The sequence below is a fragment of the Gambusia affinis genome, linkage group LG18 (genome assembly GCF_019740435.1).
Source record: "Gambusia affinis linkage group LG18, SWU_Gaff_1.0, whole genome shotgun sequence".
NCBI classification, from domain to species: Eukaryota; Metazoa; Chordata; class Actinopteri; order Cyprinodontiformes; family Poeciliidae; genus Gambusia; species Gambusia affinis.
The window spans coordinates 14,686,490-14,710,192 of NC_057885.1; the positions used below are offsets into that span (position 1 = coordinate 14,686,490).

The 23,703-nt window shown below is 38.2% G+C and overlaps 1 protein-coding gene across 13 annotated transcripts in view; it reads right to left on the reverse strand.

Annotated features, from left to right (window-relative positions):
- The window catches only part of LOC122819845 (adhesion G protein-coupled receptor L3-like), a 265,919-nt gene that overhangs the window by 204,655 nt on the left and 37,561 nt on the right, over positions 1-23,703 (reverse strand). For all 13 annotated transcript variants that reach the window (XM_044096839.1, XM_044096838.1, XM_044096837.1 and 10 more), the window contains exon 2: positions 20,700-20,787. The gene's annotated coding sequence lies outside the window, so the exon portion shown is untranslated. The remainder of the gene's footprint in view (positions 1-20,699; positions 20,788-23,703) is intronic.

Below are 23,703 nucleotides of genomic sequence, written 5' to 3' on the forward strand. Positions count from 1 at the left end.
TTGTAGGAAAAAAATAAAGCACTTTAAATTAATGTGTGCGCCTTCAGAGAGCCATACGGCCTTCATATCAACTTTCAGCAGTTGAGTCTGTAAACTGATGGACAAAGGGATAAACCCAAGCTGTCTGTGCTAAAATGAGAAAAGCTCATCAGAAACAATCCCTCCAGCTATCGCTTTCACAGAGTTTATTTTTCTTCTAAGTATCTCGGCAAAGGTTACAAACCCTGGCTCATCTCTTGCTTTGACAACATGAGGCATGCAGCAGAGGCCAGTTATTGTTTGTCTAGTGAGAAAAAAAATGAAATAAAAAAAGCACAACATCCAACATTTTTTTTCTTTAAAAGTTCTTCTACAAAACAATAAACGGTCAACACAAATAATATGAGGAAAGTGACTAATATTCTGCAAGCTGAGGCCTGGATTGTCTGGAAGATTGTTCCGTTCAGGGTGGGGGTCAGTCTCCTGGACCCTGGCATCTTGTCCATGAGGAGTAACAGAACAAAGCAGGAGATCTACAAAAAATCAGGGCTTTAATTGTTGTGATGCAGGGGGGCTTGTCTGGTTTGATGGCAGCTTTATGCATTCTCGAGACACATAGTGGCATTTCATAGTATTCAGTTGTCATAAACACTCTGGACATAAGAAAAATAACTTAAAAGAAATTTGACTCCGCATCATAGCCATGTCTACAATTTCTTGGTCTCTTTAAGAAGCTCTTATCCTTTCCAATGCTCCCCTTTCAGCATGTCGTCACAACAATGCTCCTCCATGATCCCATTTAAATATTTCTTCAAGCTGTTGGACTGATAAGTAGTTTGTTTTCAGAACAAACATCACAAACGGATCCATATAAAAAAAATTAACTCAAATCTCGGATAAACAGAAGACAATGGCTAGCTAGTTGGATGAATAATATTCTAGAGCTGATAATGCCAGCAGAACACATCAGTCTTTCATAAAATAAGGTGGTACTAAGGAAAAAAAAAAGTTGCTCAATTTCACAACATATTTTGTATTTGTTATGTTCTTTTCTTTTAGGAAACCTAAGAATTTTCCCTCTGCTGTAACGTAATTAAGAAGTTCTACACTTTTGCCATCTCAGCAGCAGTTGTCATGCAAATAACATTCTCTGCTGGGATATTGATTGGTTGGACAGATGCAAACAGCAGGTTCCAATGGCGACACCATGTCTGCATGTAGAGAAAAGTAATATGAACTGATGAGCTTGGTCTGGTTCGAAACACAGCCCATTTAATGCGTTTCTCTCCCTGAAATTAATGATGAAACAGCATGCAGCAGATAATCAATCTAAAGTTTCTTTAACTCCATATTACTGGGTCCTTGAAAGTTGCATAGATGCCAGAGCAAGTTTGAATGAAGTATTTTCTTATTTAAAAAAAAAATGCATAGGATGTGGCTTATCCTAAGCATTTATTATTTTAGAAAAATTTCTTATAAAATAATAAAACTTTTAATATTTATAAAAATGATTTTAAAAATGATACCGTTCCAGATGCTGAAATGTTTTACAGACCAAAGTAAAGGGGAGAAAAGCAGAGAATTTCATCTTAATTTCTGTATTGCACCAAAAACTAAAAATGAGATTGGAGAGTCAAAAGGCTTATAATCTAGTCTAACAATTTAATTCACAGATCCAAAACAATGCCCACCAAACACTGTTATTTTGGAAATAAAAGGAAAGATACCAATTTTAGGTATTTAAAAAAAAAAAGAAAAACAAACAACATCCACTAAAAGAACATCCGCAATCCCCTGGCAAAGGAAGGCGGATTATGATGTACAAGCAATAGCTTGGTGAAATCCAAACCTTTGGACAGTGCGAAGGAAAATGATTTACAACTAGGATTACGGCAGAACGAAAGGATTGTAATTGTATGGACAAAAGAGGGGGTGATTCTCACAGTAGCTGCAGTTTATCTACATTGTCCTCTTCAGTAAAGTGACTATAGAGCATTTCAGCATAGAAATTTTTTTTATTCCCCTTCAGACAATCTTCTCCTGTGAGCAATATGCTGGAAATAGTTCCTAAGTCCACAATTGAGAGCCCTCCGGGACACATCCAGAGAAACTGTGGATCCGTTATCATACACAGCTTATCTCCAAATACTTTATCTGAGAAGCTTGCTTCTTGAGGGAAGAAAAATAAAAAAGCTCCCATTGAAGGTATTTTTTAATTTTTTTTGCATATTTCCATATACTGCAGATCCTTGCGGTGGGAGAGAGACTTTGGATCATGAATAAAATACACATTTTATGTGAGCTGGACATGGCAACCGCAATATGCTCTCTAAAGTCTGCGCCAGTTCAAAGTTTAGACAAAGACATAAATAAAGTTTTCTCTCCGCCCCTTTTGTGCCGTTTTATGTCCAGTCGGACGTGCCTCTATTTAGCTAAAAGCACAAGAAAAGGCCGGGGCCATTTTTCAAAAATTGATGATGGCCTCGCATAATTTATGCAAACTTTTGTCCTTGTGCCAAGCAGTGCATCTACTGAATAATAATTAAGAAAGGGACTTGGGGGATATGAGCATGCAGAATATGAACCAGATGCCGATGTGCCCCATCTTCTATAGCCTGAGCAAAGCAAAGGAGAAGATTGTGGGGAACAAATGGAAACACATTTGACGACAATTGACTGAACTCTTGGGTCCTCTCTCTCTGTTGACATTTTGTTCCTCTCAAACAAGCATCTGGAGTTTGGTAACTGATGACTGCTTGGTGGTTTCTTTAAACGGATCTGACACTTAGCTTTCACCCTTTTTATAAGCGAACGGCTTTGTAATGCGTCTCATGGCTTATTAATGTGCTCTTGATAGCTCTTATTTAACAACAAAGTTAAATAGCATCAGAACTACAGTAGTGCAAAAAAAAAATCTGTTTGACCTTATCATCCAGGTTTAACAATTATTGAATACTTTGAAAAAAGGGAGGTGAAACAAACTTAATTATTTTTAAAACAGATTCAGGACACTGGTGTCGAAACCTCTTCAGCAACTTTTACAAGGACATGATGTTGCAAAATCACACTGCTGGTGTGAACAAAGCGGCAGAAGGATAGCTGTAGGTGATTGGATATGTAAATGCAATTACTTTATTTGCTAATCTGCATGGTGTCCCCCTTTGGCAAGACAGAGGTGTCTAATTCCAGGTGAATCGGATCTCTTTTTGTACCAGAGGGCAGTGAGCTGTGGCTTCATTAGATACGCAGTTCCCTTTGCCTTGTTTTATGCACTGTAGAGTCTAATTGGAGAGAGATCTTAGGATTTAAATTGCGATAGCCTACTTAAGCTATAAGTGACATTAAGATGAGTCAACAAGAATCCCATTTCCGGGACGTTGTACTGATGCTGCAGTAGGTAACTTTCATGAAAAAAAAAAAAAAATGTTTCACTATTTCTTAAAACTGTCACTTTGTCCTCAAAGTATAGTATGAAACACATGATCTGTGAAAAAAAAACTGATCTCTTCTGCCGTCACCCAGTAGGACTTGTATCATCTGCACAAATACACTGCTCTTGGTCAAAACCAAAAAGGACAGACCAGAAAGAGGGTTTCAGCAAACTTGAGCTTGTGTTAGGGTTATAACATGAGCAGCACCTACAAAAGAATGATTGACAGTGCTGAGACCTTCCACCTGATTGTTTACTTCTGACAAAATAATGTATTTCTGCAAAAATATTAAAATATATATATATATATAATTTTTTAATTTTTTATTTTTTTTGGATGTTTCTGCGTCTTACATTTCATTGATAGAATTGACAAATAAAAACCTTTATTTATAGGGCAATAATGAAATGTATGACTTACTAGCTTAGCTAAAACCAGCCGGGGTTTAAGTTTTTCTCCTAAAACCCTGGCTGGAAACAAAAGTAAAAGATCACTCTGGGTTCGTTCAAAGAAATTACATTTTATTTATATAACATTGCTACATCTGAATACCACAGTACAAAGTACTAAAAATGTCACCATGCCCTTCTGTCATTGTTCCTAAAACAAAGCTCCTTCGGTCAATAGCTTTCTTGCAATGCAAATGTCAGCAAGAAAATAAATAAGCATATTTCCCCAAAATATAGAATAATTTCTTTAGACTTACAAAATGCATCTCTCGGAGGACTAATGTGCTTTTTCAGGACAACGTCCCTCCTTGGCCATCTAATTGAAAACCAAATATGTTTCCACAAATAAATGAATACATTAGTCTGCACTTTCAATGAATAGCATTTTTTGACTTCCCTTTGTTTAATTCAACAGGCAATCTGTTTTATTGTGCAAAACAAGAAGAAAATAGATGATTGATTTATGAAAATTCCCTCCATCCAGATGACATTTGTCATATCAATACCACATCTGATGAAAACAATAACCTGTTTTCATGACTGGCGGAGCCCAATGGTAATAAACACCACAAAGTAATGCCGCGCACAGGCAGTTTCATTATGTGAAAGAAGAGCTTTCAAGGCATGCATTTAGATGTTAGGGGTCTGTAATTCAAAACCCAAATGCCTAGTCCTTATCCGCTAAACAAGATGTGATCACAAAGTAAAGAGAGACTGACGTGCTTAAATATTAGCGCATAGAGAGTCCTGCACACATCTGCTCGTCAGTGAGCCTGTTGGAAACTGTCACATGCCTGGCAGGTTCCGTAACTTGGGCAGATGGCGCACCGCAATTAGGCCCGCCAAATCTTTCAATCAATTTTCTGCAGGCCACATGAAGAATGAGGACGTAGCTTGGCTGATTCTTTTACGCCAATGTGTCCACTTCCTCCCAACATTCCGAAAAAATATTTTGCTCTTCCTGAAGAGAGCTGTTGCAGCCTCGTAATCCCAGTAGTTTTGCTGTTTCCCCTCATTTTTAACAAGCTACAGTACAACACCCTTTTTTGTTTGTTAGTTTTGTTTTATTTTATCCGTCACTTTTTGTGCTGTTGAGAATCTCACCACGCCCTGTTTTTCTTCTTCTTCCCCTCACTGCTGGCTCTTTTAACCCTCTGGTCTGAATGCAACACTGTACACAACTGGAGACAATAGCCAAGCACAAGTGTTTCATTCGCACCCAATTACTGTGAAAGGGATTTTTCATGCCAGAAATTCGCAGAGGAGGACAATAAGGGTGTCAGGGAGGAACAAGATATCCCTGGCGTTTTACATTCTGTCCCACGTTCCCCACACAAAGAGAGATGAAAGGCGATCTGGTGTATCCAACACCGGTGAGGGCCATTAGCCAGAGCCGTTTAAATAAGGATGACTCTAACTGAGGTGCTAACAGGGACTGGAAACATCTGCTGCTCGAGCTGGGCCCTCGTTGGCCCTGAGGATTCTGCCTTTGATCAGTGGCCCCTCGCAACCACCTTCCTACAACAGCTTTGATAAAACAGCTTCTTGAGCACTAGCAGTGAATGTGACCGAAATAAGGATGGATGGAACGCAAGCGTCAAAATAAGCTAAGGGTTCAGATGCTGAGTTATGCCGTAGAAACTATATCTATTGAACAACAAGTTTGAATGTAATTTTACATAGGTTTTATCTAATTCACCATTGTGAAGATATACATATTTGGGAGGGATAAGCAGTCTGTATTTTTTGTCTTTTTTTTATTTTTCACACAAACAATCTAAAATGCCTGCATTTCTAGCTAACCAATTTCACCATGATATCACCTATAAAAATCCAGATTAGCCTACTATGCCAAGTCCCAGAACGTGTATAATTTAATCAATCAAACAATCAATCGATCGAGTCAAATTTTATTTGTATAGCACATTTCAGCAGCAAGGCATTTCAAAGTGCTTTACATCATAACACAAAAACATAAAGTCATGCAACATAGGACCAACAGTCAAAACACAACATTAAGTCAAGCGCCATCACTAAATTTGTAATTGATTACGTTTCAAATGCAACTCAAAACGGGTGGGTTTTTAGTTGATATTTAAAGGAAGTCAGTGTTTCAGCTCTTTTACAGTTTTCTGGAAGCTTGTTCCAGATTTGTGGTGCATAGAAGCTCAATGCTGCTTCTCCTCGTTTGGTTCTGGGGATGCAGAGCAGAACCAGAACAGTCAGACTTTGTGACTGTCTTCATGTGGCCCTGAAGGTTCAGGCCAGAGTCCATCACTACTCCCAGGTTTCAGGGAGTAGTGAGTTGTTAATCTCAACATAAATTCACAAACACTGATTAACACATGCCCCTTAACCTTGATAACCCTAAATAAAGTCCATTGCAACCAATTGCCCTTAAAAGTCACTTGATTAGTGAAAGCCAAGTCATCTCAGTATAAATTCAGTGTTCTGTGAAGGCAAAATCTTTATGACCAAGGAGTGCACACAAAGATCATCAACAACAAACAGCTTCATTCTAGCCTTTAGGTAAACTTATGCTCCACCTCTTCCTAATTCTTTTTTACACCAAAGCATCATGGGACCTGTAGTCTTCTAATGTGAATATGATGCACAAACTTATATGTACTTTGTTATTAGAAAATAAGCATATAAAGTTAACAGCCCTGAATAAGCTCATTCATGTAATCCTTACATCTAAAATACTAAACCAAATATATACACAAATAAATCTAATTTACAATTCTTTAATAAAGACGTGTAAATATATATAATGTGATGAGTAATATTTCATAAGCTTTGTCTTCTTACTTCTTTTGGAACTGGATATGAAAGTTTTGTTTTCTGTTTTGTTTTTGTTGTGACCATATTTTTATGTTTTCTTCATTATTTTATTAATTTATTTATTTGCTGACATTTTACTTACAGAAGTAAATCAAAGATTTAATTTTATTTCAAAGCTCGAACACAAAATGTTAAAACGGCACATTTTCCAGAACCACAGGTGAAAGTATCATGCTTTACCAATTGTTTTTATCAGCATATTCATATGTTAGAATGGTCCATTCAAAGTCCAGACTTAAATCCAATTGAAAATCTGTGCCAAAGCTTGAAAATTCCTGTTTACACTTTCCATCCAGTCTCAAATTTGGTTATTTTAAATAAAAAATAAGCAACATTTTCTCAACGTGGAAAACTTCATAGAGTAACCAAGGCACTTCAAATGCATAGATCTAATCATAAGAATAAAGCATCATAAAAGACCTCTTAGCGGTTGGAGTATTCAACCAAAAGTTGTTGAAGAACTTTCTTTCACATAAATGGGAGTTCTAGGGGTGAATGACATATTGCCATTTCCAGCAGGAAAAAGCCAAACACCTCACTCAAGCGTGGGCCAGATGCCACCTTTGGACTGCCAATCCCGCTGTTGTATTTCCCCCACCTGTGACGGGAAGATGATTCACTAGGTCTGCCAGACTGCGTCTCGGGACGGTGTGCGCTGGGGCGTGCTCACTGCCAGCAAAGACAGAAGGGGGAGGAAAGAGGAAGGAAGGGGGGGGGGAGTGGAGAACACCTTACCTTCGCAAAAGAACTGTGACCTGCAAAAAGCAGTCAGTAAAATAATGCGGCCTTCCAGCAGATGTATCATACTCTGCCTACTCTGTGTGTAACAATTTACCAATTCGAATCAAGGCATCGGGCCAAATGATTACGATACGGCAGACGGGAGTAGATCTGTGTCTTATTCACAGGGAGAATGAAATAAAATCACAGTTAAGTCTGCATGAGCACCCCAGCTGCACCGGGAAAGCAATCTAAAAATTATAGGTTAAATTACATTTTCTTCTTTAAATACGCCATGTATGTATAGTCCTTTTTTTTTTTTTATGTGTATTTTTAACCATAAAACCCACACTCCACCAGTGCTGTATTCCTCTCTGAATGCACAAACAGAGCTGAGACAGCTTTGTTTCGCCGACACAAACAGAGTACTAGCTATAATAAGGCGAGGCAGGTATGACTAGAAATTTACAGCCTGGCGCACTCAAAAGATCCCAAAAAACATCAATAACTCAGTGTACTTCTGCAGAAAATAACTTATTTTCCTAACTCTTCTATCACTCCCAGTTTCACTTTCCTTATTCATCTTGCCTATATTTCACAGGGGAATGGTGCAACAAGGTGATAAAAAAATATTTTTTATTGCATACTACAAACAGAATGGAACATTGCACTTAGGCTTCCAAGAGGCAAGTGCATGGACATGTAAACGCATTTAAGCAAAGGATAAAGAAACATCCGATTCTGAAAGAATGAGAAGTATGGATTTGTATTTCACATGAGATTATCTTGAATCTCTAATCACAACAGCTAGTGAAACAGGACTTGAAACGGTTCAAGACACACTGATTATACTCTTTCAGGAGGACTTGAAATAGAAAAAAAAAAACTTAGAATACCATTTCAATAGCCACCAGAGTTCAAAAGTCCCAATGCAATGCACAGGCTACTTACTGTTTCCAGGTGTTCATTATTCTAACAGAGAATAACGCCCTGAGGGTCATGCCATGTTGTAATTCCTAATTAACTGTTCAGGACAGAGATCGTGGCCACAGGTGACCTTGACAACAAGAAAGAGCCCAACTGATGCCTGGGGGCGCTGCTCTTACTCGTGTTTTTATCTGCACTTTTTCTGCTCTTAGATAGACTAAAATAAATTAGTGCACAACTCTGAAGAGAAAAAAAACTATTCAAAACAGGGTTTTTTTTATAAATAAGGTCTAAATAATGTAGGCAAACATTCATATTTAGCCCCCTTTATGGTGATATCTCCAAATAAAATAAAGTTCTACACTAACAGGCCACCAAATTATGCCATCCTCTTCCTATTTTACCAAACGGTAAAATAAAAAAACTGAGGGCATAACTACAAACTTACTGAGTCATCAAATCTGACTCACCGTAAACTAATTTGCAAATAAAAACTGCCAAACATCTCAGTCTCTAGATGTGTCCTGCTGGTAGAGACAAATTCAAGGTTGGTTGAGTTGTTTGAGCAAGATGAAGGAAAACATCCAGACCTGAGAGTAACCACAGTTAAAAAGGTATCCATAGGATTCTGTTTGCTTTTCAGATGCCATTTGTCAACAATGGGCAAAGAAAGGGGCAAATAATTCCTGACTTTATTGCTAATCTCAACTAAAGCCACATACCTGTCTGTGGAGTGTTTTTACAACCGTCTCTGTGATTAGTTTTGTGTACACTTGCAGCTCACATACGTACTGGGGCATTACAAGCCCTCATTGAATACAAAAGAGGCGATGGTGACTGAATGTCTGTGTTTGCTCACGAGAGATCAGCCTGTCGACCACATTGCAACACGGGCCCACCTGCAGTCTGGGAAATAGCTTTCTGATGGGTGGGAATTAGAGGATACCAAGGAAAGAACAAGACAGACGTGGGTATCCCGGCCCAATATGCAACTTATCAGTGAGCTTGTGTTTCACAAAGGGAGCAGATAAGCTAATACGGCCCGGCACAACGACGGAATGGAGAAAGGAAGAGAAATTAGACTGGTGGGTCATAAGAGGTGGGGGCATGTGAGAGGAAACATACCCAGGTCAGGATCTACAGCAGAGCGGTCAGTTACAACAGAGCTCGGATGCTTTGAATTGCCACAGAACAGTTAACCATTGACTAAAGCGACTCAAAACACGAGCTCTATGTCTTTCATGGTTATTCTATTCCAGAGACAAGGAGCACGAAGCAGAAAGCCATTATTAAGGCCTCTACCTGCCCTGGGCAGTGAATGCAACACTAATCAATGAGAAAGAGCAGCATTGTGGTCTGGTTTACAGGGAAGGAGGTATTACCTCAGTGTGTTCAAGTGTGAATGAGATTATCCTTTTAGCATGGTGATCTTGAGAGTAAAAGAAAAGCAATATGTTATCATCATTTACCCGTGTCGGTCAGAGAAGGACAAAAATAATTCAGTGACCAATGAATTTCACATTTTGTTACTGGTTCTTGGAATAATAATTAACCTTTGTAATGTTGACCATATGGCAGACCTAACTTCTTAGGTTAACGGTTTATAACTTTTTAGAGACATTTTTTATGTCAACAGTGTTTATTTAAAGTCAAACAATGTGAAATCTCTATTACAGTGTATGTTATTGTATAAAAATAATAGAGTTTGTCACCGTAACTTTGGATTTTGTGAAAGAGTGGCAAATAAGTAGCTGTTTGTAGTTTACCACAAACAATGTAAGGGCCACACAGTCATGACAACATCGTGTTATTAGAATGCTGATGAAAAATATTTAGCATAAAATCTGATTGTCCATAAAGCCATTTTAAAAATGTGATTTTGATAGTAGAGATAAGCCAGATGTTTTAATTTAGTTGTGATGGTTCAGAAAAAAAGTTAAAAACAACAAACAAATTACAGATAAAATCCAAATTGTGGCACTGGTTTTTAGCACAACTATCTACTTTCTTTAGTGTTGATAAGTTTGGCTTAACTTCTGGAGTGGGAGTCTGACAAGGCTGCCATTTGTATTTGCTTGATATATTTCTTTAAAAACTGAAATGGTTGCCAGCAGTTTTTTTTTAATTGATTGATTGATTGATTAACCTGTGTGTTTTATTTAAAAAATGTACAGGTAATTATTGGAAGTCGTAATAAGGTTTGAATGGCTCAGCTAGACTCCCGACTTGAACCCAAAGGAAATTTTGTAGAGGAAGTTAAAGATTAGGATGATGGTAATGAGAAACTGGAGATCATCCCCAAAGACATAAATTGTATAAATCAGTGGAAAATGTTGAAATTCAATTCTCTAAAATCTTTGTTTTCTGTATTAATGACTTTTTAAACATAATTTTAAGCTATTATTGAATATATATTTTTTATGCATCTTTCTTTATATCTCATTTCCAATCAGAAATCTACTTCTTGGTTGAATTTTACACTTAAAATAAAAGAGAAAACAAGAAATTATTAGTTTCTTCTGTGGAGGAAAAGTACTTGCTTGCGCTGATGGCCTTCTTAGTAGCAAGTATTCAGCTGGAAAGTTTGAAGGCTGCTGAAGAAGTGAAGGATTCTGCAGATGCTTAACCCCAACTAGAAAATTGCTGTTGTCTGGCAGTTTTCTATAAAAGTAGAAAACCAACCTGGCCAGAAATAATGGAGATTTTGTGGTTAACTGAGCTGAGGGGGAAATATAAAAAAATATATATATATTTCCTGAGCTACAATTCATGGGCACGTTCAGCTTGGTTCTTCAGCTGTAACTGTGTGCAACATCAAAACAATATTAAAATTTAAAATATGTGAAACTCCCCCAAGTTGAGTCAGATGGTAATCCCATAATAAACAATTTTTATATCTACCAGGTTTATAGGAAGTACAATATTGCCATTATTTGTTATTATACGTATTTAATATGGAAAAAAAACTACAATTTACAATACAAACCAAAAAAAAAACCTGATTTGCCCTCAAAATAGGTGACTGTCCACCCAGTGGATACATACTTGGACTGTGCTAAAACAATACTTTGGAAGCAGTTCTTCCTCATTGTTCCTGTGTCACATCAGCATTTATCACTGCTTGGTGAGTGGAGAAGAAAAAAACATTGAGTAAGAACTTCACAATAAGTCATAAGTGATCAAATTTAACTTCAGTTGTCAAGTGTCTCAATTTCATCCTTGTGTATATTACACAATTACTCACAGCGGCAGGAAACAAATCCCATCGACTTGATTCCCATTTAATTATTGCACTTGAAAATTCTCCCGCGCTTCTTTTCTCCTAACCACAGGCACACGTGGAAAAAGAGAAGAAACCTGAACCACTGAAAACTTCACCTGTTTACTCATAAGAATGAAACTTCTGACCTTGACTTTGAAGCAAGAAAAATGGACCACACAACAGTGTTTCAGCGAGATGAGGAAAATAGTGACCTAAATACAGTTGGACAACGGAGTTCTGTTCATTTTGAGGACTCACATTGACTGTTAAGGGAAGAAATGTTGACAAAGCAGCGGGAGACAGTAAAACGGCTGAAGAAAAGGCCAATGGAGAGTTTCCATGAGCAAACAAAACACTCCATATTTCTTTAAAAGACAAAGTGTTAAGTTAGGCTACTCTGCACACTGTCAATAGAAGCGTTTATCATCAGGCCAGCCACAGTCTATATATTGATTAAACCATCCATCACTTAAACTCTACAAGACATTATTTCTAATTAAAAACTAAGTCATAAATTTTGGCCTTTATTGCCAGGCTGGGGCTGTAAATAAAATCCAATGGAGGCCAGAAACAGATTGCAGGCCCCATCCACGGGTTAGAGCCACCGTAAAAAAAAAAAGAAGAAGAAAAAAAAAAAAAGAAAGCCAGACGAGTGCGATGGCACCTTTGGGATTCTGGAACGTTGCCTGTGTGGCTGACAGGAGGGAGGTGCTCGGCTAAACAGATGCAAATCAATAATTTCTTCACTGGTGTTTTTATAGGACAGTCGCCTTCGCCTTCAAAGGCGCCAAGGAGCCGGCTATATGCATACGAAGAACAAATATGTAAATTACATTTTCATAAACCACATGGGAATATTTAAAGAGACGGGCACTCCGTGTACTTGAAAATGATGTATAATCATAGGGAGTCGTGAAAGTGAATGAACTGAGCCTCTGTTTCGTCCATTTTCCTCCACTAAATTAGCAGAACATGAGAACAATATTTCTTTATTCACACGGACGAGCAGGTCATTAGCACAGCAACGCTTTGCAGCTAAAGATCTGATGCCAGACAGGTAAATGGCCAAAAGAAAAAAAGAAAAAGAAACTCCACATATTTGAGTCAAAGCAGAGGACACTCTTCAAGTTTGACAACTTCTGATTGCCTCAGCATGAGTGCTGGTTGTCAGAAGGTGAACTCTCCTGTCAGCCAGCTGAGAGTGGCAGAGTGTTGGTTATTTTTTGACAGGCACACAAGGATGTCTGATTTCACAGGTACCAGTTGAAGGAAGGGTAAGAAAATGAAGAGCAGGCATGCCTGGTGATTCACACACTTCCCATAGTGTGTACAATCAGTGTTCATTTGAATCTTTTTTTTTCCCCTTGTAGCCATCCTAGCAGGAGTAGCACCAACCCCACATGTGCTCCCAGGCTGTGATTCGATGACAAGGTGAGACATTCATGTTTCATCAGTGAATCATCATTCAGGTCTTAAGTCTTCTTCAGCTTCAACAATAATTTTTTGTGGGGGTATTAGAGTAATTGGGGCTTGGAACAAATATTTTTATCATACAATACATTAAAGTGTATAGTTAAAACATGACAAAAAGTGGAAAGGTTCAAGGAGTATGGATGACTTTGCACGGCTCCCTATAGTTGGTATCCATTTTTTCTTCTTTAGCCCCATATGAACTGTCTGACTCAGACTTGATGATTGAGTAGGATTCTCGGCCAAAGACCAATAGGTGGCCCTGGTGTTAGCGAAAGACAAAATGAGAGAATCACCCTCTGGGGAAGAAGCAAGAACTAATGATTGAGCTAAAAAGAACAAGATGGAGCGATCCTCTATTAAAAGCCCAGGCATAATCTCTTCTCTTTTTCTCACTTCTTCGTCTTTCCTTAATATCCAAGGAGATCTTGGCTCCTCCGGAAAGCCAGTTGCCTGTGCACATCAAACAGAGCAGATTAGACCTCAACACCTTACCGAGGCTTAGGCTTTTGGGTCGGGTGCAGTGAAAGTTTAAGGGGAACTTGAACGACAAATTTCCAAGTGGGGAATTGAGATGGCAAATTAGACAAAATGTTCTTTAATTTGATATTTGAGCTGCTGTTCTTAGGTAGGTAGTTTCCACTTATTCTATATCCCAGAAGTCCAAATTAAAACATCACTCTACCTTTGGATTTTTGGTTCATCTCTGATAGTTTCCAAATAGCCCATAAAAATCTAATCAGTGCCTGAATGGCTTTTCAAAAAAAAAAAACAACAAAAAAAAAAAGTATTCTCCTGATCTCAGCAAGGTAGGACAGAGAGTAAAAGTTTTTTTTTTGTTTTGTTTTGTTTTGTTTTTGTTTTTTTGTTGTTGTTTTTTTTTAAAAAAAGGATAATTGGAGATAAGTTGACAGAAAATGGAGGGGGAAAAAAAACATTCAGCAGCACTGTGAGTTTACTGTCAAATCTGTTATTTTATTAAGACACCAAAATTGTCAGGTGTATAGCCAGGCACATGCCAAAGAAGCTTGCACTAACCTCTTCCTATACAGAAATAGCTCCATCTAAATTTACCATTCTCTGTCAAACCTTGGGGCTCTTACCTCTACCAATCAAAACAAATGTAACACTCACCTGCACAGACTTGTTCAGGAGGTGGGGGTGCCACAAAAAAAGAATAACAATGTGGATTTCTGTGTAAAGGTGATAGATTGGCAAGGAGGAAAAGAAAGACTGAGTTGTTATAAGAAATGTGTTATTTTCTTAAATCACTTTGGACCCCAGACACTTCTGTACCAACAGCAGACAGAGCATTAATCTTTCCAGGGTAATTTTAAGGCATTTAATTGTTTAAACACTAGTAAAGTTTAATGACTAACATTTTGGTCAAAATCGGGGGGTTTTATTTGTGAAGCTAACATATTACTTAGATTTTACCTTCTCTAATTCGAATATTGTAGAATTGGTCCGATAATGCACACCTAATTTAATTTGAACAAGATACGATTTTTGTCTGGGACTAAGTAGAGGCCATATAGCCAAACCCAGATAAACACAAGTAAAAGGAAATAATAAAATATATAAATAAACGCAACAAATACTTGCGTCAGAAATGTATGCCTCACCAGAATGAAGACAAAGATTTGTAGTACATTAAAATATAAACTCCAAGCAAAAGTACTAATCTCAGCCCTTCTGCTTGCTTTAAAAATGTTGTGTGTCCTTGCAACCACGTTAACTTTCTTAAAATGTTCTAGGGATGGGTGCTTCATCATTTAGTTCTGCATGTGTCAATTATTAAACTGACACTTGGAGAAATTAGAGTCAAACAAAACCTCAAACCTACTAGCTCACTCCTTAGTCACAGGCAAGATCTGAGGATTCACTGTAAAACAAAGACTTAAGAAATTCTAAAGTCCCCAGAGTCTGGATTTGTTGCCATGGTGCATGTTGCCAATTTTTAAGTGACCGCAACACACCCAGCCATCTGCTCATTGGCACCACTGGTACTCGACTCAAGACAATGTGCATGCCTCAACTGTCTGCTGCTATGCAGATCCAATCCAACAAACTGTTATCGACTCTGTTTTAGTTGAAAAAAACATAACAATAGCAGCTGTTAAGAGCTCTATGGTAACTCACCAAATATGTATCCATCTATTGTCTTCAGGATAAGATCGGGGTTAAAGAGCCAAGAAGGAATCCCTCTTCTAAAGACCAACTCTCTCAAACTCATTCAGGGAGATACCAAGGGGGATACTAAAGGGAATATAGTCCCACCAGTGGGCTTAAGGTCTGCCTCGGGGTGTCTTGGGGAACCAGTTTGGTTCCGGTCCATCTTCACCATAATTGTATTGATAACTTTATTGTTTGTCTTTCCTATATTCAGTCAGTGTCCACTGTATCCTAGGAACATTCTATAAGAGGAGGAGCTGTCTTCACAATTACCTCTTCCAGCATTTCCTATTGCTCCTACATCAACCTTACAGACAAAGCCATAGACTCACTACTTCACAGACCCCACCCAAGTTAATGTGATAATCAATGCTTTCCACTTCACTAAGCAATATTCATAATGATATGGCTGAGGGGTTACTTCCTCCAAACTCTTAATTTTCTAATTAACTCAAGCTAAATTATTGATCTGCAGCGCTAAAATGCAGCTAAACCCACTGAGCTCCCATCTTTTAATAAATTCAGTGAAATGCAAATCTGAAAAATGAATGATTGCATACACACGCATACACAGAAAAACAAAAATCACGCTTTTGTCTCTAACGCAGTGCACAATCCTCAATATGCAAGATTCCTATGAATATCTTATGCAAAAAGTACAAAACCTTAAAAGACTAATTTGCAGAGTATGCAGTCCTTTATGCTCAGTTTAAAACATAAAACCAAAGTTCTCCATGAACGGACATATGGACATGTTCGGTCTGGGTAAAGAAGAACAGCACAAGAAGTTAAGGCAGGAAGAATATGAAATGAATAATGAAAGGGTGCTAAAAATAAATGAAGGATTAAATGAAGGAAATAGAGGAAAGACATAAAGAGAGGAGGATAAGAACACGGGATGGATACAACAACGAGACAGGACAAAGAGTAAAGGGAAGGTCACAAGGTAAAAAGAAAGAACAAGAAGAGAAATTAAGGACAAAAAAACAAGAAAGGAAGGAAGGGGGAAAAAAGGAAGGGCACAAGACAGGTGGGAGGAAAGAATGAAAAAAGAACACAAGGAAAAGAAGGAAATGAGGAAGGGAAACAAACTGCAGATGGAAGAACACAAGTCACAAAAAATTAGAGGAGGTCAGACACCAGAAAGAGGGGACACAAGAAAGGCATGATAAAGGAAGAACACAACATTTAGATAGATATTAGTTCAATGACTGAAGTCTTCAAATGTTTTTCTATACTTCCTTCTGTTTTCCACACGTGGAAAAGTGTCAAATCAAACTCCACAGCTTTCCAGGCTTTTTTCAGACTGAGTAGGAACTACACAGTGTGCACAAATTTAAATGCACACTTGTGATGCTAACTGAGCATGACCAAAACACAGATATTAATATTGCATCTCTGCTAAAAAGGTTAAACAGCGAGACAAAGGCAACAATGTAAATAATTAAGGTTACAGATGCTGGGGTTTCTGGCCCCACCGATAGTTGAGAATTTCTGATGGGTTGCAGGGAACATCCAGCCTCTGTTTTCTCAAAATAAAGGGAAATAAAATTTGCGCGTGGATAAAATCAATATCAATCCGACAATTTGGCAAATGTTGCACACAATGGCTCAGATAAAATTACATGCTGCCGCAAGACTGTTCTCACATCATTCTTAACCGGTTATTGGAGAAAATGACAACACCGACGTTTGGGCAAATATACTTTTAGCAGGTCACCGTTGTCAAGACAGCAGCACTCTTTGCAGAGGCTCCACATTATGCCATTAGCAGCCAGACAAACAACATAAAGCAATGTGTGCCATTTAAAGTAATTTGGTCATTTAGAGGGTTTCTGCGCTTTGCCTGGTATCTCTGAAACCAGGGCTGCTTCCCGGGTAGACTGGAGTTGCCCCAGTAACCGGATACATCGACAATGATGTGCAAAGTCAACTACTTCTGGACCAAATTCAAATGCTGACTTGGGCTGAAAGCAGCTCACCTCCTTTCCCATTCAAATGACCTGTTTTGCATTATTTTGAGAATCCCCGGAGCTGAATCACACTATGAAAACAAACACGGGGGTTTAAGATAACAGAACCAAAACTTAGCCAGGCTGCTGTCACAGGTCATTATGGTCAAGCTAACCTGAATGGATGCTGCTATGGGAAACCATACTGGCTATGCAAAGCATTGTTCACTGAGGTTCATGCTATCAAATGAGGTTGAACATTTGTAGTTTGAGCTGATCTACAACGCTTCGCAAACCATTAAACTTTTAAATATTTAATTCAATCCAATTCAAAATGGTAATTAGAATTATAAGATTAAAATATATGTATTTTTTTAAATAAAAATACAGATAACATGTTTTTATATTATTTTCTGCTCCTAACTCTAATAACCTTATGTAGTAACAAAATTATCTTCTTATGTCGTTTCCAAAATCTCCCAATTTTGTCTGGGACAACATGTCAAAGTTTAAGAAAACAATTTTTTTAGGTTTGATGCCTACAAACTTCCAAAACAGGTCAAATAAAAATAGTTATTTGACCTGTTGTGAAATACTGTTTGTAAACTGCTCTGGGGTGAGATGATACTGAACTTTGGTAGTCAGTAGAACCTTTATTACGATTTCCCTGTTGTGCTACGCATGGGCTGCAATTTTTTTTTTTTTTAAAAGGCTCTCAGACTTGGAGAGTGCAACAAATTTCCCTACAGCAAATATAAAGCATATTCCACTGTGTTCCACACTATGAAAATGCAATGCTCAAGAGACTCTTTTGCAAAACCCTTGAAGGTGGGACTGAAGATCCTTTTTGTTTTATCCATATGTTTTCTGAAAGCACCGGTGCAGAAAGGGGATTAAAGCTAGAAGGCCTCTAATGACTTTGCAAGTGCGGGAAGTCGCAGGCCACATCAGATAACTTGTGCAAAGGCAAAACATGACCTGTGAAGTTGAGGAAGAGATGTAGTGATGAGATGTGGTATGTGAAACCAGCCAACTGTGGAATTAAAAAGTGGAAGTAAGACACAGAAATAATTTCTGATTAGGAGTTCAAGGCGGTGAAATATGCAGTATTTAAAGCCTTTGTATGTCCTGCAACAAGTTTGTTACCATTATTTATGTCCTGAAAAGAATGGTACACCACACTTCCTGTCATCTCATACTGCTTGCATCACATTGAAAAGCTCACAGCTCTGCAGGCATCAGACGTGACCCCGGGGCGACGCGTCTGCAATATGTGACTTTTTGTAAAAGAGACTACAGTCAAACACACTGGCAGCCTCTTTGTCTTCAGATGGAACTGAAAAATGATGCAACTTGGATATTGAGGGAAAAATGCTGTTTGTGGAGGTAAACTACTCTGACGGGTTAGTCACCCGGGGGACCCCATTCCTCTGGCGAAATATGGTGGTGGCAGCGTCATGTTGTGAGGATGCTTTTCTTCAGTAGGGGCAGTGAAGCTGGTCAAAGAAAATGGGAGGATGGATGGAGATAAATATAGGAAACTCCTGGAAGGAAACCCGTTAGAGGCTGCTCCAGCAGAGCAATGGCCTTCAACACACAACCAGAGCTACAGCGAAACATGTTCACATATGGTTTAGTTATGAAATGTTGAATGAAAATCCAGACCAAAATGCATCTGAATCGGTGGAAAACTGCTGTTTACAGGATGTTCTCCATCTAGTCTGACTGAGCTTAAGTTGTTTTGCAAAGGAGATGTGAAATTATGGTAAAGACATAGTCCAAAACGCTTGCAACTGCAATTTCAGAGACCGTTCCACAAAGACATGAGGAGAGCATAACAATTTTCAGATTTTTCTCTTTTAACATTTGTAAAACTTTGTGCTGCTCTATCATTAATATCTCCAACACAGAGAGGTTTTTGGCTGAGAAATGAGAAAATGCAAAGAAGTTCAAGGCAGGGTACCACATGAACAATCTGCTATCCTGAATAATATCACATCTGGTTGTGCTTGTAAAGTAAGTAATATCTCTGAATTTATCAGTCAAAAAATATGATGCCCTTGAAGTTGATTTGGATAAACCAAAGGAGACCAGAGCAAAGCAAAAAGAAGACTCAAGAAATAAAGGTCTTAATTCATCGTCAGAGTGCATCATGGTATTCATCTTTCTTGGGTTTTAATTAATTTGACATCTTTCGGCACTAATACAGTATCTGATTTCTGAGCGGTACCGACAGAGACAAGCAGCATGACAGCTGAAGGAAAGCAACGTGCTGCTGGACCGGCCGCTGAAATGTGTTCCTATGCACAATCGAGGCCATTATGCGTAAAAAGCAAAGGGTGGTAGCACAAATAAGCTAGTCTCAATATTATTCAAGCGACAGCCGCGTTCTATTTTCACCTTTGCAACTAATGTGTCCATTACCCCTACATCAGCAACATTTACCGTCCTGTCTTTGGCTGCAGATATGTTGTTGAATAAACTAATTGTAAAAATTGATTTTTGTTCTTTTTCCTGCAAAGTGTATGTGGCTGCTGGGATTGAGCTCAAATATTGGACCCAATTATTCATTTTTTTTTTTTTTGCCAACACCAATGTGTGTGTGGGGGGGGCGGAAATAAAAAATACACACTTCAAGGCAACTCTGCTGCGGCTCGCTGCTTATAGAAGGTGAGGCGAGGTGAGGTGACAAATTTTGATTCATCCCCTAATCTCAGGAAATAACATGAAAATAGAACAGCATGCAAAATGTGTGTATGCGTGTGAATGTGTAGTTTTGAGGGACATGAGGGAGTGAGGTAAGCAGGGGGGCATTAGCTGGCAAACCCAGCCCACCAGTAGACTCTGGAGGACAAACAATCTCCCTAATTGAATTCAATCCCACCTCACTGCAGGAGGCACCCAGGCAAGTGGATCCATTCATTCTGGAGAGTTAGGAAGCGTGTGTGTTTTTGTCTTGGCGACGATGGATTGAGGAGGGGAAGGGCTTCGGCTGTCAAGGAAGATGAGCTACAGGAAGCAGCAGAGAGCAAACACTGGGAGAGGGTTAGGACAGTTTGGACAGTCAGTGGGGACGGAGGGATGGGGGGATCTCAGATTTGACGAGTGAAGAAACACAAACCAGCGGCGCTTTTGCTTGGTTACACCAAAAATCTAATTTGCATCAGGGAATGAAATCCAAACATGCACTTTACATACAAAGAGAGACAGAAAAAAAAACATCCTTGAAGCTGTCGCAGAAATTAAAGGTTTACCGAAGGTGTCCCACAGATTAGCATATGGAGATGAGAGCCCATCATAAATCATTTCAGTAAACACCCTATTGCACACAAGGAACAAGCCCAATTGGTTCACATGAATGCTTTTCATCACCGCGCCGTGTTTGGGGAGTTGATGGCGACGGGCCACATCTTGTGTTCGATTTCGTATTCATGAATCGCAATCAAACATTTTCAGCTCTGTTTATGAAGTCTGAAAAACGGTACAATACCTCAACACGAGAATGTAGAGCGGCTCTTGAGTGCTGTTGATTACAAATCCTGCATATCACATTCCAGGTAATAAAGGCATGTTGTGTCCTGGAAAGAAACAGAGAGAAAAAAAAATTAGGAAACCAACCCAGCTAACTTTACAGCAACACATCTTTAAAACCAGATGACAGGAAGCATAATTTACAGTTGAATAAAACCTACTTAAGCACTTAACCCTAGAATTGAGCACTATAGAAGTAGATCCAGACTGGGATGCCCAGATGATTTGTAGTTCCTACACTTTTCAGGATCTGAGTCAGAAAATAAGAGCGATTGCTGCAAAGTCGATGACTCAATACAATATGATGGGGTTCCTCGCATAAAAAAAGTTGCTTCCAGCCACCGTCTGCTGTGTTGGCACTGAAACAACTTAATTGTAAATTTTTATCCTTAGTTCATTTGACCACTTTCTAGAACTTTTTATGCTGGTTCAGGCACCCACCAGGTATGCTAAAGGCAAAAAGAGCCTGTTTGCCAGGTGCTGAAAAAAAAAATTTTTTTGCCAACACTTATTTCTTTAGGAGAACCCTAATGACAATAGGCTCTCTGCTTTCTTGCACTCGTGTCCTCAATGATGACACTTGACTGTGGTTATAATGTTGTGCTCAATTGAGCTATCAGCAATAAATTCAGTTCTACACAGTTGTGGAATTTCTGACTATATGGATACTTTTTAGAGTGATATTGCAGTAACGATACAATTGCAAAATATTCTGCTGCATAACAGAATCATAAAAAAAATCTCTGATAGTGTGCTTAAATCAATAGGCTTTGGTCATCCTGTCAAATTTATGGTCCACTTGTAGATGGACTGATGTTTCTGATGAAATTCTGCTGCAGGAACAAATTAAACCATCTGACAGATGGTAAAATGTATAACATGGTGTTTGATTTTTTTTAAAACAAACACAGTATGCCGGGCTTTAAACATTCTCCTTTTAGGGGAAGCCTCAGTAAATGCAGTCTGTAGTTGCCATAGTGATTACGGGGAAAAGATAGAAGAAGACATGATGATGTAAAAAAAACAATTTAGTTCCCCGACTCCTGAAAGAATTTGTCAGAAACCTCCAATTTCTACAGCAAGGACAGTGACCCTGTCTGAAAGAAGACCAGATTCCTGACAAAATGAAATGAAAGTTCTGTGTGTATAGCTAAAATGTGGCTGCAAGGGAGAGTTAAACAAAAGTGGGGAAAAATTTCAGCCTGGCTTTCACTCTATAGTGAGAAAATTCCACTTTATTATTGGTTAATAAAGCTTTACAAAGGAATTCATTCAATTGCTTGAATGAATCTTGCCTAGAATTTTCAGTGTCATTTGGCTTGTTTTTTTTGGGTTTTTTTTGGCATCTGTACATAAAGTTTAACACTTTGACTGGTAAGGACTTGTAAATAAGGAGTTGAATTTTTTACACTACATGTACATTCTTTTAAACATAGTTCATAATGCTTTGTTTGGTATTTTAACTAAGTGTAATTTAATAGCAAAATTCTACGTTAACTTGAGCTTAAACTGCTCTAGAGTCCAAAAATATAATGAATTCAGCTGGTCAGTTAAAAAACACAAGAAAGATGTTCAAATCAATTTTTGTGATTAGGCAAATCAAAGCAAGTCATTTTGATAAAAATCTGTTTTAAATTCACTGTAAGTTTTATTCATAATTAGATGTATGATGACAATTTTCTGCTTTAAACAAGTGTGAGGTTGACAAAAATATAACTTTTATGTTTTCCATATCTAAATTTATAACTGAAAATTAATGAAAGCAGATATCCTATGCTTTATTACTTTATTTGGGCTTTGCAGCAACCCAAAGAAAAATGATATTTCCGCAGCAGTCATCAATGGTTGTCACACTTTCTTTAAATCAAAGCAATTACATCGGAATTATTTCTAGATTTTTTTCAAGCTTGTGTTTTATGAAACTATTTTTCCTCCAGATTTTTATACTCTAAAAATCTCCCACAATGCTCTTCCTAGGTTTTCATGATTCATAACTAGAAAAAAAATATGTATATGTTTGCAAATGTCTGTTAGACGTTATGTTCAATTGCATTGCCTAACAGTGACAGCTATTAATATATCGTTTTCTACAAATGGGGTCATGTCACAGATGAATATTTCAACCAGTACATCTTTTGAACTTAAACTGAGCAACCAAAGGGAAATTTGAAGTATAAAGACGGGGAAGTAGGGAAAATAAATGGAAATGGGATTAATAATTCAGAGTCTGCTACTTTGACTTTAAGCCACCTTTAAGATGCCTTTGCAAAAAATAAAATAATTACCTTTCAGTATCATAATTATTACCTTGTTACAGCCACATCACAAACCCCTTTATTTAGGGCTTCCTCTAGGTCAACCATTATTAAACGACATCTTCATAAATTTTTCAGCCAGTTTTCTGGAGCTTCTCTCTGGCACTCAGGCTGACTGTCATGCTATTCAGGTCACATCAGCTTTTAATGGCTGATTTATTAGAGCCCAACAGGGGTTTGGTGATGGGCTACAGGACAAAGAGCCTGTTTTAAACTGCATTAAGCCACTGCAGTAAATATCCCATACAACATTAGCATTTTGATGACTGCTCCCCACCCCCCTTCGTCAACCTTTAGCGCTGTCTCGCCACATCTCTGCTCTTCTTTGCTTCTTTTCTCTGATATCAGTTCACCGTTTGAACATGCTTTCCTTCCCTTCATGTCCCTGCGCTGAATGTCTCTCACTCAACATTACACATATCTCCGCTGAGCTGACACAAGTGTGTAAAGGCCTAGTGGTTACATTTAATTATGTCCAAATTAATGGAAGAGAAAGGAAGAAATTGTAACCACATTCATGGATGAATGTCTGAATTTCCAATTTCTTCTTCAACTCTGCAACTTTAGTGCCTTTACATGATTTCTAATCAGATCTCACATGCAATCATAAAACTGATGAGCACCAAAGCTTCTGTAATTGAGGTGTCC